The sequence below is a fragment of the Sarcophilus harrisii genome, chromosome 1 (genome assembly GCF_902635505.1).
Source record: "Sarcophilus harrisii chromosome 1, mSarHar1.11, whole genome shotgun sequence".
In the NCBI taxonomy this organism is placed as follows: domain Eukaryota; kingdom Metazoa; phylum Chordata; class Mammalia; order Dasyuromorphia; family Dasyuridae; genus Sarcophilus; species Sarcophilus harrisii.
In genome coordinates this window covers 31,357,994-31,372,554 of record NC_045426.1, presented here as the reverse complement: position 1 = coordinate 31,372,554, position 14,561 = coordinate 31,357,994, and the positions used below count along the sequence as shown (strand labels likewise).

Sequence of the window (14,561 nt, the reverse complement as noted above, 5' to 3'; positions counted from 1 at the left end):
CATTATCGTCACTATTTTTCAATATTGTGCTAGAAATGTTAGCTTTAGAAATAAGAGAAGAAATACAAATTGAAGGAATAAGAATAGGCAATAAAGAAATAAAACCATCAGTCTTTGTAAATGATATGATGTTATACTTAAGAGAATTCTAGAGAATCAACAACAAAAACTCATTTGAAATCCTTAACAACCATTAGCAAAGTTGCAGGATATAAAATAAATCCACATATGTTGTTAGCATTTCTACATATTACCAACAAAGCCCAGCAGCAAGAAATAGAAAGAGAAATTCCACTTAAAATATTAGTGTAGTAAATACAAAATATATGGGAATCTACTTGCCAAGACAAATCCAAGAACTATATGAATACAAATACAAAGCACCATCTCACAGTCAGGACTGAAAAAAATATCATTTGTTCATGAATAGGTCAAGCTAATATGTAAAAATGACAATTAATTTACTTATTCAGTGTCACTAATAAACTACCAAAAACTTGTTTTCTAGAGTTAGAAAAAAATAACAAAACCTATCTGCAAGAACAAAACATCAAGAATAATAAGAAAGTTCATGGAAAAAAAGTACAAAAGAAAGTAGCCTATATGTACCAGATCTAAAGCTATATATAAAGAGACTATCATTAAAACTATTTAGTATTGTCTAAGAAACAGAATGTTGGATCAGTGGAATAGTATGCCAGATAGATAGTCAATGATTATAGTAATCTCTTGTTTGATAAACCAAAGATTCCAGTTTCTGGGATAAGAATTCACTGTTTGACAAAAAGTGCTAAAAAACTGGAAAATAATATAATAGAAACTAGGCGTAGACCAACACCTCTCACCATAATGAATAATTTTGATTACATTAAATTAAAAAAAAACTTTTACACAAACAAAACCAAAGCAATCACGATTAGAAGGAAAGCAAAGACACTGGGAAGCATTTTTTTCAGTGTTTCTGATCAAGGCCTCATTTCTAAAAATATACTGAGAACTGAGTCAAAATTATGAAATACAAAACATTTTCCAATTAACAAATGGTCAAAGGACAAGAACAAGTATTTTCAGATAAAGAAGTTAAAGCTATCTGTAGTAATATGAAAAAAAAAATGTTCTAAATCACTTTTTGTTGGAAAAATGCAAATCAAAACAACTCACACCTATCAGACTGGCTAATATAATAGAAAAAGGAAATGGTAAGTGTTGGAGAAGACATGAGAAAATTAGAACACTAAGACGTTGTTGCTAGAATTGTGAACTGATCTAATCATTCTGAAGAGCAATTTGGAACTAGGCCCAAAAAACTATGCTTTAATACTCTGTTTTAATACAGCAATATCACTTTGTTTTTTTTGTTTGTTTGTTTGTTGGTTTGTTTTTTATTTGATAGCCTTTTATTTACAGGATATATGCATGGGTAACTTTACAGCATTAACAATTGCCAAACCTCTTGTTCCAATTTTTCACCTCTTACCCCCCCCCCCCTCCCCTAGATGGCAGGATGACCAGTAGATGTTAAATATATTAAAATATAAATTAGATATACAATAAGTATACATGACCAAAACATTATTTTGCTGTACAAAAAGAATCAGACTCTGAATTATTGTACAATTAGCTTGTGAAGGAAATCAAAAACGCAGGTGTGCATAAATATAGGGATTGGGAATTCAATGTAATGGTTTTTAGTCATCTCCCAGAGTTCTTTTTCTGGGCATAGCTGATTCAGTTCATTACTGCTCCATTGGAAATGATTTGGTTGATCTCGTTGCTGAGGATGGCCTGGTCCATCAGAACTGGTCATCATATAGTATTGTTGTTGAAGTATATAATGATCTCCTGGTCCTGCTCATTTCACTCAGCATCAGTTCGTGTAAGTCTCTCCAGGCCTTTCTGAAATCATCCTGTTGGTCATTTCTTACAGAACAGTAATATTCCATAATATTCATATACCACAATTTATTCAGCCATTCTCCAACTGATGGACATCCATTCAGTTTCCAGTTTTAGCCACTACAAAAAGGGCTGCCACAAACATTCGTGCACATACAGGTCCCTTTCCCTTCTTTATAATCTCTTTGGGATATAATCCCAGTAGTAACACTGCTGGATCAAAGGGTATGCACAGTTTGATAACTTTTTGAGCATAGTTCCAAACTACTCTCCAAAATGGCTGGATTCGTTCACAACTCTACCAATAATGCATCAATGTCCCAGTTTTCCCGCATCCCCTCCAACAATCATCATTATTTTTTCCTGTCATCTTAGCCAATCTGACAGGTGTGTAGTGGTATCTTAATTTGTCTTAATTTGCATTTCTCTGATTAATAATGACTTGGAGCATCTTTTCATATGACTAGAAATAGTTTCAATTTCTTCATCTGAGAATTGTCTGTTCATATCCTTTGACCATTTTTCAATTGGAGAATGGCTTGATTTTTTATAAATTAGAGTTAATTCTCTATATATTTTGGAAATGAGGCCTTTATCAGAACCTTTGACTGTAAAAATATTTTCCCAGTTTAAGCAATATCACTTTGAAGTCTATATCCAAAGACATCATTAAAAAGAAAAAAAGGACCTACATATTTAAATAAATTTATAGCAGCTCTTTTCATGGTGGTAAAAGTATTGGAAATTGAGGGAATGCTCATTAATTGGGGAATCACTAAATAAATTGTGGTATATAAGTGGAATGGAATACTACTGTGCTATAAGAAATGATGAGCAGATGGATTTCAGAAAAACCTGGAAAGATTTGCATGAACTAATGGTGAATGAAGTGAGGAGAACCAAGAGAACATTGGACACAGTAACAAGATTATGGGATGGTCAACTATGATGGACTTGGCTCTTTTCAACAATGAGATGACACAAGCAAATTCCAGTAGACTTGTAAAAGCAATATCGTGTGATGATCAACTATGATAGACTTTGCCCTTCCCAGTAATGCAATGATCAAGATTCAAGATGGAAAATGCTATCCAAATCCAGAGAAAGAACTATGGAAGCTGAATGCAGGTCAAAGCATATTATTTTTACTTTTTGGGTTTTTTCTTATGGCTTTTCCCTTTTGTTCTGAGTCTCTTTTCACAACATGACCAATGTGGAAATATGTTTAATGTGATTGTATGTGTATAATCAATATCTGATTGCTTGTTGTCTTGGGGAAGGGGGAGAAGAGAGGGAGAAGAGAAAAAAAATTGGAATTCAAAATCCTACAAAAAATGAATGTTGAAAACTATCTTTATATGTAACTAGAAAAACACTTTTAAGTTGGGGGAAGGAGAGATTAAAAGTCTTAGATGCTATCCAAGTTGGCTTATTTATCAAACTACAAACCACCTTTTCAAAAGTCATCTAGGTGGTACAGGAGATAGGTCTTTTTGATGCAAGGTATGGTGCTCTAAGTTCAAATCCAACCTCAGATACTGACTAGTCATGCAGCTGTGGGCAAATCATTTATTCTCTATCTCTAATAATTTCCTCAAATGAAAAATGGGAATCAATAATATCTACCTCCCAGATTTGTTGTAATTTTTGTAAAGTACTTAGCACAGCGCCTGGCACATAGTAGACAAGATATAAATGCCAGCTATTATTATAAGAGAGGTACCTATCCCAAGGTGTGGTGGAAAGGTGTCAGACTTGCTGGCAACACTCCAGTGCTGCCTGAACCTGATTAAAATGTAATTGGGGAATATCTAAAAAGATTAATAAAAATACAGCAGAATACACACAATGTTAATATGTCATCTTTTAAGTCAAAATGTGGCCCACAGAAATTCTGATGTATGGTTTAATGGCGCCATTTCTATTTGAAGTTTGGTACCCCATCAAACCACCTTTCTAGAATCCAGTAGTCCCAGCTTGGACATTTACTACGTAACCATGAGCAAATCATGTAATCTCTCTATTTTGCTATTTAACTGTCTGTAAAATGGAGTTGATGATAACGGCAACTGCCTCTAAGGGCGGTTGTTAAGAATCAAGTGAGATGAAGTGCTTTGTAAACTTTAAACTGCTGTGTGAACGCAAGCTATGATTAGTATTCCTCAAAAGTAATAGGGCATAGAACCCCCAAGTACTGAGATAGAATACAGATCCATTTGGTCTTTTGAGATGGAATGATGTGTCACTGAATTAAAATGGGACCCCAATTTAGAAGCTCACACTCACATGGGAAGGAGCAGAGAGCAGAGTGTTGTGTATTTGCTCCCTCCAGGATCAGCATAAGAGAAATGTGTTTAATTAGATGCACAGTTACAAAGGCATACCATTGCTGACCAGCTTGTCCTGGTTGACCATCTGCTTCTTTCTCAATCCTACGTCTCCCTTTTTGTAACTGAGGTCCCTTATTTTCTTGTGAGCATCTTGTGTCTTCCCCCCTCTTTAGCTTCCCCTCCTCCTTATAAAGGACTTGTTTCCCCCTAGAATCTTTTCCTGCTACAAAATCAAATTGCAATTCTGCATCACTGCCAGAAGCATTTAAGCAATTAGGGAGCTGTAATTAATGTCTACTGTGTATGTAATCTCATAATGGGCCCTGGGTAAATGCAGAAGTTCAGAGCAGGGCCTGGGTATTTATTTAATAATGCTTATTCATCTGTGGTCCAATCGTCTCCCCGCTGGGCTTGCCAGATGTGGGTGCCCTGGAACTCCAGTGCGGAGAAGTGAAGCCTGACCTCCTTAAGCCTCCCAGCCTGCCTTTGGCATCTTGCATCTGGCCACAGAGCACCACACCTCTCATTTTCAGGCCTCTCTCCCAGACATTCACTCCCTAGCTTTAAAGACGTAGGGACCTAAGAATGCCAGTATGATGAAAGGCATTTAGGGGATGGTGACAGGGTAGAGGGAACCTCTTCATAATTCAGCTGTAGGAATTAGAACAGGCTCACCATTCCTGGGTGTAGGCAAATAAGGATAGTCCTAACATATATAAGACCAGAGAGGACTTTTTTGGACTTGGGGATGTAGGATTTGGGTAGGAAAGGGGTTCACAGAATGTAAAATTCTACAGGGCCAGGACTGTTTTCGTTCTTGTGTCCCCAACCATTGGCACAGTGCCTGGAACATGGTGATCTAGTCACGTCAAATCAACACGCTTTTGAGCACCTGTTCTGTGCTAGGTACTGTGCTAAGTGCTGGGGATACAAGAAAAGAAAGGAAGAAAAACAAACCCAGGAATACTCTCAAGAATGAGATACATGCAAACCACTGCATACACAGCAGAGATATACAGGATAAATCTGAGGCAATCTGTGAGGGAAAGCACTAGAATTAGGAGAGCATTTCTTCAGTAAGGGGGCTTTTGGCTGAGACTTGAAGGAAACCAGTGGAGTCTACAGAAAGAGAAAGAAGGAAGAGTTTTGCAGTAAAAATGGCAGAATTGGGAGCTGAGTGTTTCTGGCAGATTGGGAGTTGAGTATTTTGTGAAAATGGAAGAATGGGAGTTGAGTATTTTTGTCAGCTTGAGAGTTGAGTGTTTTGTGAAAATGGCAGATTGGGAGTTGAGTGTTTTGTGAAAATGGCAGATTGAGAGTTGAATGTTTTGTGAAAATGGCAGATTGGAAGTTGAATGTTTTGTGCAAGGAACAAGGAGACCAGTGCCATTGGATCTACAAGAGTTGGGACTAAGACTAAAATAGTACAAAGGGCCTTTAAAAGATGCATAGAAAATTTTATAATTGATCCTGGGGTAATAGGGAGCCACCAAGAGTTTATTGAATTGGCGTGGGGAGGGTGCCACGGGCAGAGCTACACCTGAGGAAGATCAATTTCTGGACTTGAGCCTGCGAATTTACCAAAGCTTGGAATTCCTCCAAGTACCATACTTTACCATGGAATAGCCTTCAAACTGTGTATTCTATTAAGGGATTGTAGGGAAAATTTATCTTAATAGAAATGGCAAAGGTGTTTCCCAATCCTGGAGAGCGGCTCTGAAGGGTATTAACTGCTATCAGTTACAAGGTGTATATGCAAAGCATGGGAGTAAATTTATTTCTCCCTGAATGACTCTTCCCTTGGTGATAGCCAAGTTTATGGCAACCTAAACCTCAGAGAAACTCTGCATCAAAAGCTCTTACATTTTACTTGCTCCCAAGTTTCTCTCTAGAAAAGAAGTGATTTAGCTTCCTACTGAAAGCTTTTCTGACAGTTACTATACCATTTTCCTCTTGTGGCTCAAACAAGAGAGAAAACAATTAAGGCTGTGTCTGTGTCTTTGGGCCAACATCAGGAATCCTGTGATTGCCTTTTGCTAATGGACAGTTCCCACGTGAGCTACTGTCTGAGCTAGTGAGTCCCTCCTTCAGTAACTTGGTCTCTCTAGAATGGCCATCATTGACTCAAACTCTGGTATTTTTCTTTTATATCCTATTCTCCTTTAAAGAAACTTGAAGAGCATTTAAAATCACATCCTATGTGAGAGCTTAGCTTTAAAAAAAATCATTTTCCCCAATTCTAGGTAAAGACAATTTTTAACATTCAGTTTTTGCCTTTCAGCTTTGCTCAATTTACAATTGAGGAAAATGAAGTAAACAGGGTTAAGTGACTTGCTCAAAGTAACACAGTAAAAGTTGGAGACCAAATTTGAACTCAGGAAGATGGATCTTCCTAACTCCACCATCTACCTGCCTTTTTTAAGTCACTTATTATAATAATTCTGCCCTTCCTATATGGTAATTCATGGAGATATCCACTACTATGAACATCAATATGAAACGGGGTTAAAGTGACTTGCCCTATTCAGGGGTCCTCAAACATTTTAAATAGGGGGCCAGTTCACTGTCCCTCAGACTGTTGGAGGGCTGGACTATAGTAAAAACAAAAACTTTGTTTTGTGGGCCTTTAAGTAAAGAATTTTATAGCCCTGGGTGAGGGGGATAAATGTCCTCAGCCTCTGCATCTGATCAGAGATCATATTGGCACTGAGTGCCAAAGCAGGGATTCAAATCTGGGTGCTTGAACCTTCAAATCTTGGACTCGCTCTCACTCTCACTATATTTTCCCATAGATACTTAGATTTCTTCATCTAGTGAGGATGTTTTGACATCAACTTGTATATTCTTATTAAAATTAGTAGTAGTGATTCGTAGTGATTAGTAATTGTGTTCTTATATAGATATTAAGATAGTAATGTTAGTAATATAGACATAAAACTAGCTGCCATTTTTCTCAAATGCTTAAGAGATTAAGAGACATGATGAGTAGAAGATTGGCTTTAGAACCAAAAAGTCCGAATTTCAAGTCTCACCTCTGACACATGATAACTAAGGGCAAAATCATGTGACCTCTCATTGCCCCTAAATAGCTCTCTAAGCTTAGAAAAATGATGACAAATGTCTGGAAGGAGGGAGCTTCCACTTGGGTATTTCTCATTCTGATGAAGAAGGGGAGAGAAGGAAAGGGAATAAAAGCACTTTAAGATTCGCAAAGACAACTAGGTAGCCCTGTAGTGAATAGTGCAGGGCTTGGAGTCATCATCCTGAGTCCAATTCCATCCTCAGACACTAATTAGTTGGGTGACCTTGGCAAGTCATTTCACCCTTTTTGACTCAATTTCCTCATCTGTAAAGTGAGCTAGAGAAAGAAATGGCAAATCACTCCAATATATTTGCCAAAAACAAAAATCCCAAATATGAAGATATAGGACATGACTGAAAAATGACCGAACAACAACAATTATAAATTAACAAGTTTATACTAAATCCCTACTATGTCCTAAGCCCCTACCATATACCAGGAATGGTGCTAGGTCTTAAAAAGAAATGAAACAGCCTCTATTCTCAAGGAACTGAGATAAAAATGCCTATATACACAATAAATATTGGGTGATGGGGGGGGGGGGACTACAAGGAGGAAGTCATTAACAATTTTAAGGAGAATAGAAAGTAAGATTGAACTTCGAAGGAAACTAGGGATTCCTTAAAATTGAGAACTTCCTTAGAAATTAGAATTCCTTTGAGGTTTATAGGTTTGGAGAAGGAATGATTATGGAATTTAAATGGATTTTTAGTGTCAGGGATTTGACCCCAGGTTGGCCTTTGTATTTACTTCCTATAAACAAATCCCTGGAACAAGAAGTCCCAAGCCCAAATTAAAATCTGAGACCCTTGACAAATCATTTTGGGCAGTTGCCTTAAGACTTTGAAGTAGCTGCATGTGTGTGTAAAGTCATTAGGAGAGGGAATTTCTTTGCTTGGCAATTAACTACACCAGGGAAATCGCAGATCCACTGTCTACCCTTATTCCTATCCAGATGAGACATAGGAGGGCATTTTAATCATGGGGGACAGTCAGTGCAAAAATCTGGAGACTCCCACAGACTAAGGTGAAGTCAAACAACAAATGCAATCTGTTGCAGGACTTGAACCCAAATCTTGCTCTTCTCACACAGCCTCTCATTTTTTGTCTGTTTACTTTTTTGATCATTAGGATGCATCTGCAAGATTTTTCACAGTTGATTAGTTGTCCTACTTATAGCCTTGGCAAGAGACCCACACATGGGGGCTAACCCATGAGTCTGGTGTGTTTCTAAAGACCAAGATGTCACAGACAATAGCTAAGTGCCCATAGTAGGACTCAGATTCATAAGCTGATAAATCCCATATGATTCTTTTTTTTTAATAAATTTTTTTATTATAGCTTTTTATTTACAATATGTACACATGGGTAATTTTACAGCATTGACAATTGCCAAACCTTTTGTTCCAATTTTTCTCCTCCTTCCCCCCATCCCCTCTCCCGGATGGCAGGTTGACCAATACATGTTAAATATGTTAAAGTATAAATTAAATACAATATAAGTATACGTGTCCATACAGTTATTTTGCTGTAGAAAAAGAATCGAACTTTGAAATATTGTACTATTATCCTATGAAGGAAATCAAAAATGCAGGTGGACAAAAATAGAAGGATTGGGAATTCTATGTAATGGTTCCTAGTCATCTCCCAGAGTTCTTTTGCTGGGTGTAGTTGGTTCAATTCATTACTGCTCTATTGGAACTGATTTGATTCCTCTCATTGCTGGAGATGGCCACATCCATCAGAATTGATCATCATATAGTATTGTTGTTGAAGTATATGATGATCTCCTGGTCCTGCTCATTTCACTCAGCATCAGTTCGTGTAAGTCTCTCCAGGCCTTTCTGAAATCATCCTGCTGATCCCATATCATTCTTGCCCTAAGCTTATGATCCTCTGAATAAGGCAGCCAGACTCCCCTACTCTGTTCTCAGGGGGAAGATGGTTCCCAATTGTTCTTGTGCATTGGGCCACATCATCTGATTCACTTCGTGAGTTCTCTTTGTCCACACTTGGCAGTCTTGGAATCATGATGAAAGATCCCATTACCTTTACAATTTGGAGACATCTCTTTATCTCAGTTGTAGTAACCAAGTGGAAGCTTGTTCTAAGGTTACTAATGCTGACATGGCTGGTGGTAAGCTCCACTTAATAGCTCACCAAACTTCTGGAGCCCTTTGTACTTAATCCATGAAATTCTCCAGTTCTTTGCATGTCTTAATTAAGTTCCCCACATTGTCAGTCTTAATTAAAATTTCACCACATTCTCTGGAATGCTCACTATTATTATTCTCATTTTAAGATGGTCTAATGAAGACACACAAATGAGAAAATGACTTTCCAGAGTCAGAATTAATCACTAAAAATAGGTTACCAGTCAGAAATTTAAAACTTGTCTTGGGCTCAGCAATATGCTTCAAACTCTAGGTTTGGACTTCTTAACCTTTGGTCCATAAACTTTTTTTTTTAATAAAATACTATAATAACTATATTCAATTATAGTTTCCTTTATAATTCAAAATAATCTAAACATTATTTTGAGAAGGGACATATAAACTCCATCATACTGCCAAAGGGGGTCTGTGACCCAAAATAGGTGAAGAAAACCTACTCTAATAAAATATAAATGTTTGTTGATTGACCCTAGTCCCTCGCCTTGTCATCTTTAATTTTTGCCAAGATAAGATTGATTGCTTTGCAGCTTCTACAATTTATCTGGTTTTCTCAGTATTTTTTTATTTTCAACTCAGCAAATATTGATTAAGTATTTCTGTGCAAGGTACGTGCTAGGAGCTATGCCAGGTAGGTAGCACAGTAGATAGAGCACCGGCCCTAGAATCAAGTTCTTGTTGCTGTTCAGTTTTTTCAATCAAGTCTGATTCATCATGACCCCATCTGGGTTTTTTGGTTTTCTTCTTCAGCACATTTTACAAATGAGGAACTAAGGCAAGCAAGGTTAAGTGACAGGGTCACACAAATTATTATTTAGGGTTAAATGTCTGAAGTCAGATTTGAACTCAGGAAGATGAGTCTTTCTGACTTCAGACCCTACAATCAATCAGATGTATCATCTAACTGCCTCAGAGTGAAAAAGCCCTGAGTTCAAATTCAATCTCCCATACTTAATTATATGATCCTGAGGGAGTCATTTAACCTATTTCCCTCAGTTTCCTCATTTGCAAAATGGTGATAATAATAGCACCCACTTCAAGAATTGTCAGGATCAAATGATATAATTATCTGTAATGTGCTTCATATAGTACCTGGCCCGTAATAAGTGCTTAATCAATATTTATTCCATTGTCCGAAGGCACTGAGAATGCAAAGATTAACACACGCACACACACACACACACACACACACCCCTAAATTGCCCCTGTCCTCAAGGAGCTTACCTTCTATCAGGGTAAAACAACATATACACAGCAAAGAAAATACAAAATATATAAATAAAAAAAATTATAAAAAAAAAAAAAAAGAAAATACAAAATATATTTGAAGTCCTTCCAAAATAATTCCCTAAATAAGACACTGCATTCACTGTTCAAAACCAAGTCTCAATATGTCTGTTGTAAAAGGAGATGTGGTAGGAGTTGGTTTCAATATCCATTTTCATTTCCAGCTCTGTTTAACAGCTTGTCTTTAATATCCTCTCTCAAAGATTTCAGGATTTGATTGACTTTTCCACTGTGTCCAGGAGTCATCCTTTTTAAATTTCATTTTCAATCTGGAGCTCTGATCTTCAGATCAGAGTGTTTTTCATTTCTCTGTTCTACCCTCTCCCTCGCTTGGAGCTTCTTCTCCTGAACTTAAGGAATTTTACTCTCTTCAAATTTTGTTTGATAGTCAGTCCAGGCCTGCTCTTGCATTTATCACTTAAATCTTTTTTCATCAGGTTAGAAAATTATGACTTTTATGCTGAAAGACGGAGATGACAATAGATTTCTACAGTCTCTCTTGCCTCCCTTTGATTTCATAATCAGGCCCTCCAGATTCAAGGAGAGCTTAGAAATTCAAAAGTGAGGAACTGACAATCTCCTGAAAAACAGCAGAAACATAAGCCGGACTCAGTGTTTCGGGATCTGCTGGGCTCCCTCTCAAGTCTCAGAAGCAACATCTCTATGTTATAGGGCAGAATTGATTCGCTTTCATTTTGAGATATAAAGGAAAGAAAGATTGATAATTACCCCTGTGCTGAGGTTGGATTTTTTAAAAAACATGAATGAAAGGAGAGATTTAATGGAGGGGAAAAAAAATAGTCCTTTCAGAAATTTTGCTTGAAAATTCTCTATTTTCTTCCTCTCTTCCTTTAAGCCCTACTGCTCTCGACTCTCAGTTGAAGATTTTAGCCTTCAACTACATGTTTCTCATCCCTGGATGCAATTATCTCAATCCTTTTACTTCCCTCTATTTCATCTGGGATCATTCTAGGAAAATCTCCAATCCTCAGTTAACAGGTGGTGGGTAGGAGGAAGCTAAAATGTAGGACTCATTCCCAGGACCTTTGAATCTCAGTTCAAGATCCTCTGGTAACTAACTCCACATTCAGGTGGCCATTGTTGATTATTTAAGCAAGGAGTGTATATCATGTGGAGTTGTTTTTCATGGGCTCAATTATGTGGTTTGACATTCACCAAAAGGGCAGAATTTTTCAAAACATCCATCACATCTTCTTCTAAACACTGCAGTTTGACATAATGCATTCATGCTATTTATGGACAAAAATCTATACATACATACATATACATTCATAGGTGCCTCTGTGTATGTTATTGTTCAGTCTTTTCAATCACATCCAACTCTCTGTGTTCCCATTTGAGGTTTTCTTGGCAAAGAAACCATTGCCATTTCCATCTCTAGCTCATTTTATAGATTAGAAAACCGAGATAATCTGGTTTAACTGACTTGCCTGGTAGGAAGTATTTGAGAATGGATTTAAACTCTGGTTCAAGCCTGGTATTTTATCCTTTGCATCCCATAGACCCCCATAAACATCTTCAGATTAAGGACCTGAAAAATCTTGGGCAGCATGGGCAGAAATGGGTGGGGTTTGATCAGCAAGTTTGAAGGGATTCCTGACAGCAATGAGAGCCACTGGGGAATGTCTTTATAAACAAAAGATCCACTAGTGCCTGGTACATGGTAGGCACTTAAGAAATACTTACCCTATAAAATTGTACATACCCTTTGATCCAGCAATATCACTACTAGGTCTGTATCCCAAAGAGATCATAAAAAATGGGAAAGGAGCCACATGTACAAAAATATTTATAGCAGTTCCTTTTGTGGCAAAGAATTAAAAATTTAGGGGATGTCCATAAGTTGTGGTATGTAAATGTAATGAAATGCTGTTGTACTATTCTTATAGTGATAAGCAGGCTGAGTAAAAAGCCTGGAAAGACTTGTGTGAATTCATGCTGAGTGAAGGGAACAAGAACCAGAAGAACATTACACAGTAATAGCAACGTTGTGTGATGATCATCTATGACTGACTTAGCTCTTCTTAGCAATACAATGATCCAAGACAATTCCAAGAAACTGGTGATGGAAAATGTTATTCACATTCAAAGAAACAATTATGGAGTCTAAATGCTGGTCGAAGCATACTATTTTCACTTTTTTGTTTGTGTTTTCTTTCCTATGATTTTTCTCTTTTGTTTTTGCTTCTTTCACGACATGACTTTTATGGAAATATGTTTAACATGATTGTACATGTATAACCTATATCAGGTGGCTTGCTGTCTTGGTGAGGAGAAAGAGGGAAAGGAAAGGAGGAAAATTTGACACAATTTATAAAAAATAGTATTTTTAAAATGGATTAAAACAAAAAAAGAAATACTTATTGATATTGATTGGGTATTGGATCACAGATTTAGAGCTAGAAGAAACCTTAGAAGCCAGATGAAGAAACTAAAATACATGGCAGGGGGAAAATTAGTCATCAGTCAGTAAGCATTTATTAAGCACTTACTGTGTGCCAGCTCAGAGATTACAAAGAAAGACAAAAATGCTTCAGAGAAGCTCACATTTTAATCAATCGACAAACATCTATTAAGTATCTCTTGCTCTCACTCCTTTCCATCCACAGGTTGGAAGTCCACAAATGTTGTACCCAGAATATATTTTCAGAGTTTTTCAATGTATTGAGATCAGTTATGCTGATTTTTTTCTTCTACTTTTTTTTTTTTTTTTTTTTTTTTAATGCTATGGGATAGCTATCTGAGATGGGGAAAGAAATACTGGAGAAAACTCGGATGATTTTAAAAACTAAACTTTTCTTTCAAGTAATTAACTTGATTCCTACAGATAGAAAAGCAAACAACCGTCTGTCTTCTTAAAGAGTTTACTAGCTGTGGTTTGAGAGGAGATGCCATGCGACCAATACATGCATACACAAATGAATATCAAATAGATGAATAGAGAAAATAGGAACTAGTCACACAGGGAAACCAAGAGTGTTTCTAGTAGCTGGTGGATTTGAAGGAAATTGGGAATTCTAAGAGGAAAGCGTGAGGAAGGAGCACATTTTAACAATAGAAGATTGGCTCTGTTATTTTAGACCCTGGATTCCAATCTCACCTGTGATCCTTCCTACCTGGGTGATCCTGGACAAAGTACTTAACCCCCTGATCTTCATTTTCCCATTTATAAAATGAGATTAGACTAAATATCCTCTCAAGTCCCTTCCAGTTTCAGATTTTTAGTCCTATGGTATGAGGCAGCTGGATGGCTCAGTACATAGAAGGCTAGGTCTGAAGTCAAGAAGATTTGAGTTCAATTCCAACCTTAGACACTCACTATCTGTGATCCTGTGAAGTCACTTAAACTCAGTTTACTTTTAATGCACTGGAGAAGGAAGTAGCAAACCATTGGACCATTTTTGCCAAGAAAATCCCCATGCATAGTGATGGCCCATGGGATCAGGAAGACTGAGACATGACTGAACACTATGAGGTTGAAATAGTAAAAGAATATAGCCCCCAAATCCTGTCACTTTCCACAACATCCCTCATTTATCTACTTCTCACCTTCCCTGAACCTTGAGAAAATAATCTCTCAAGATTAAAATTCCCCAAACTACACTATTCAAAGCACCAATTGCAAAGGAAGTTCAATGGGTTAGATGGTTATGGTATACTATTTAGAAAAGCTACATATGGTATGTTTTACTTGTGAGGTTAGAATTTTTTTTCCCCAATCCCTATATTTATGCCCACCTGCATTTTTGATTTCCTTCAAAAGCTAATTGTACA

General features: G+C 37.0%; 1 protein-coding gene across 4 annotated transcripts in view; it reads left to right on the top strand.

Annotated features, from left to right (window-relative positions):
- Positions 1-14,561, top strand: part of FRMD4B (FERM domain containing 4B) — a 341,019-nt gene that overhangs the window by 248,307 nt on the left and 78,151 nt on the right. The gene's annotated exons all lie outside the window — the stretch shown is intronic.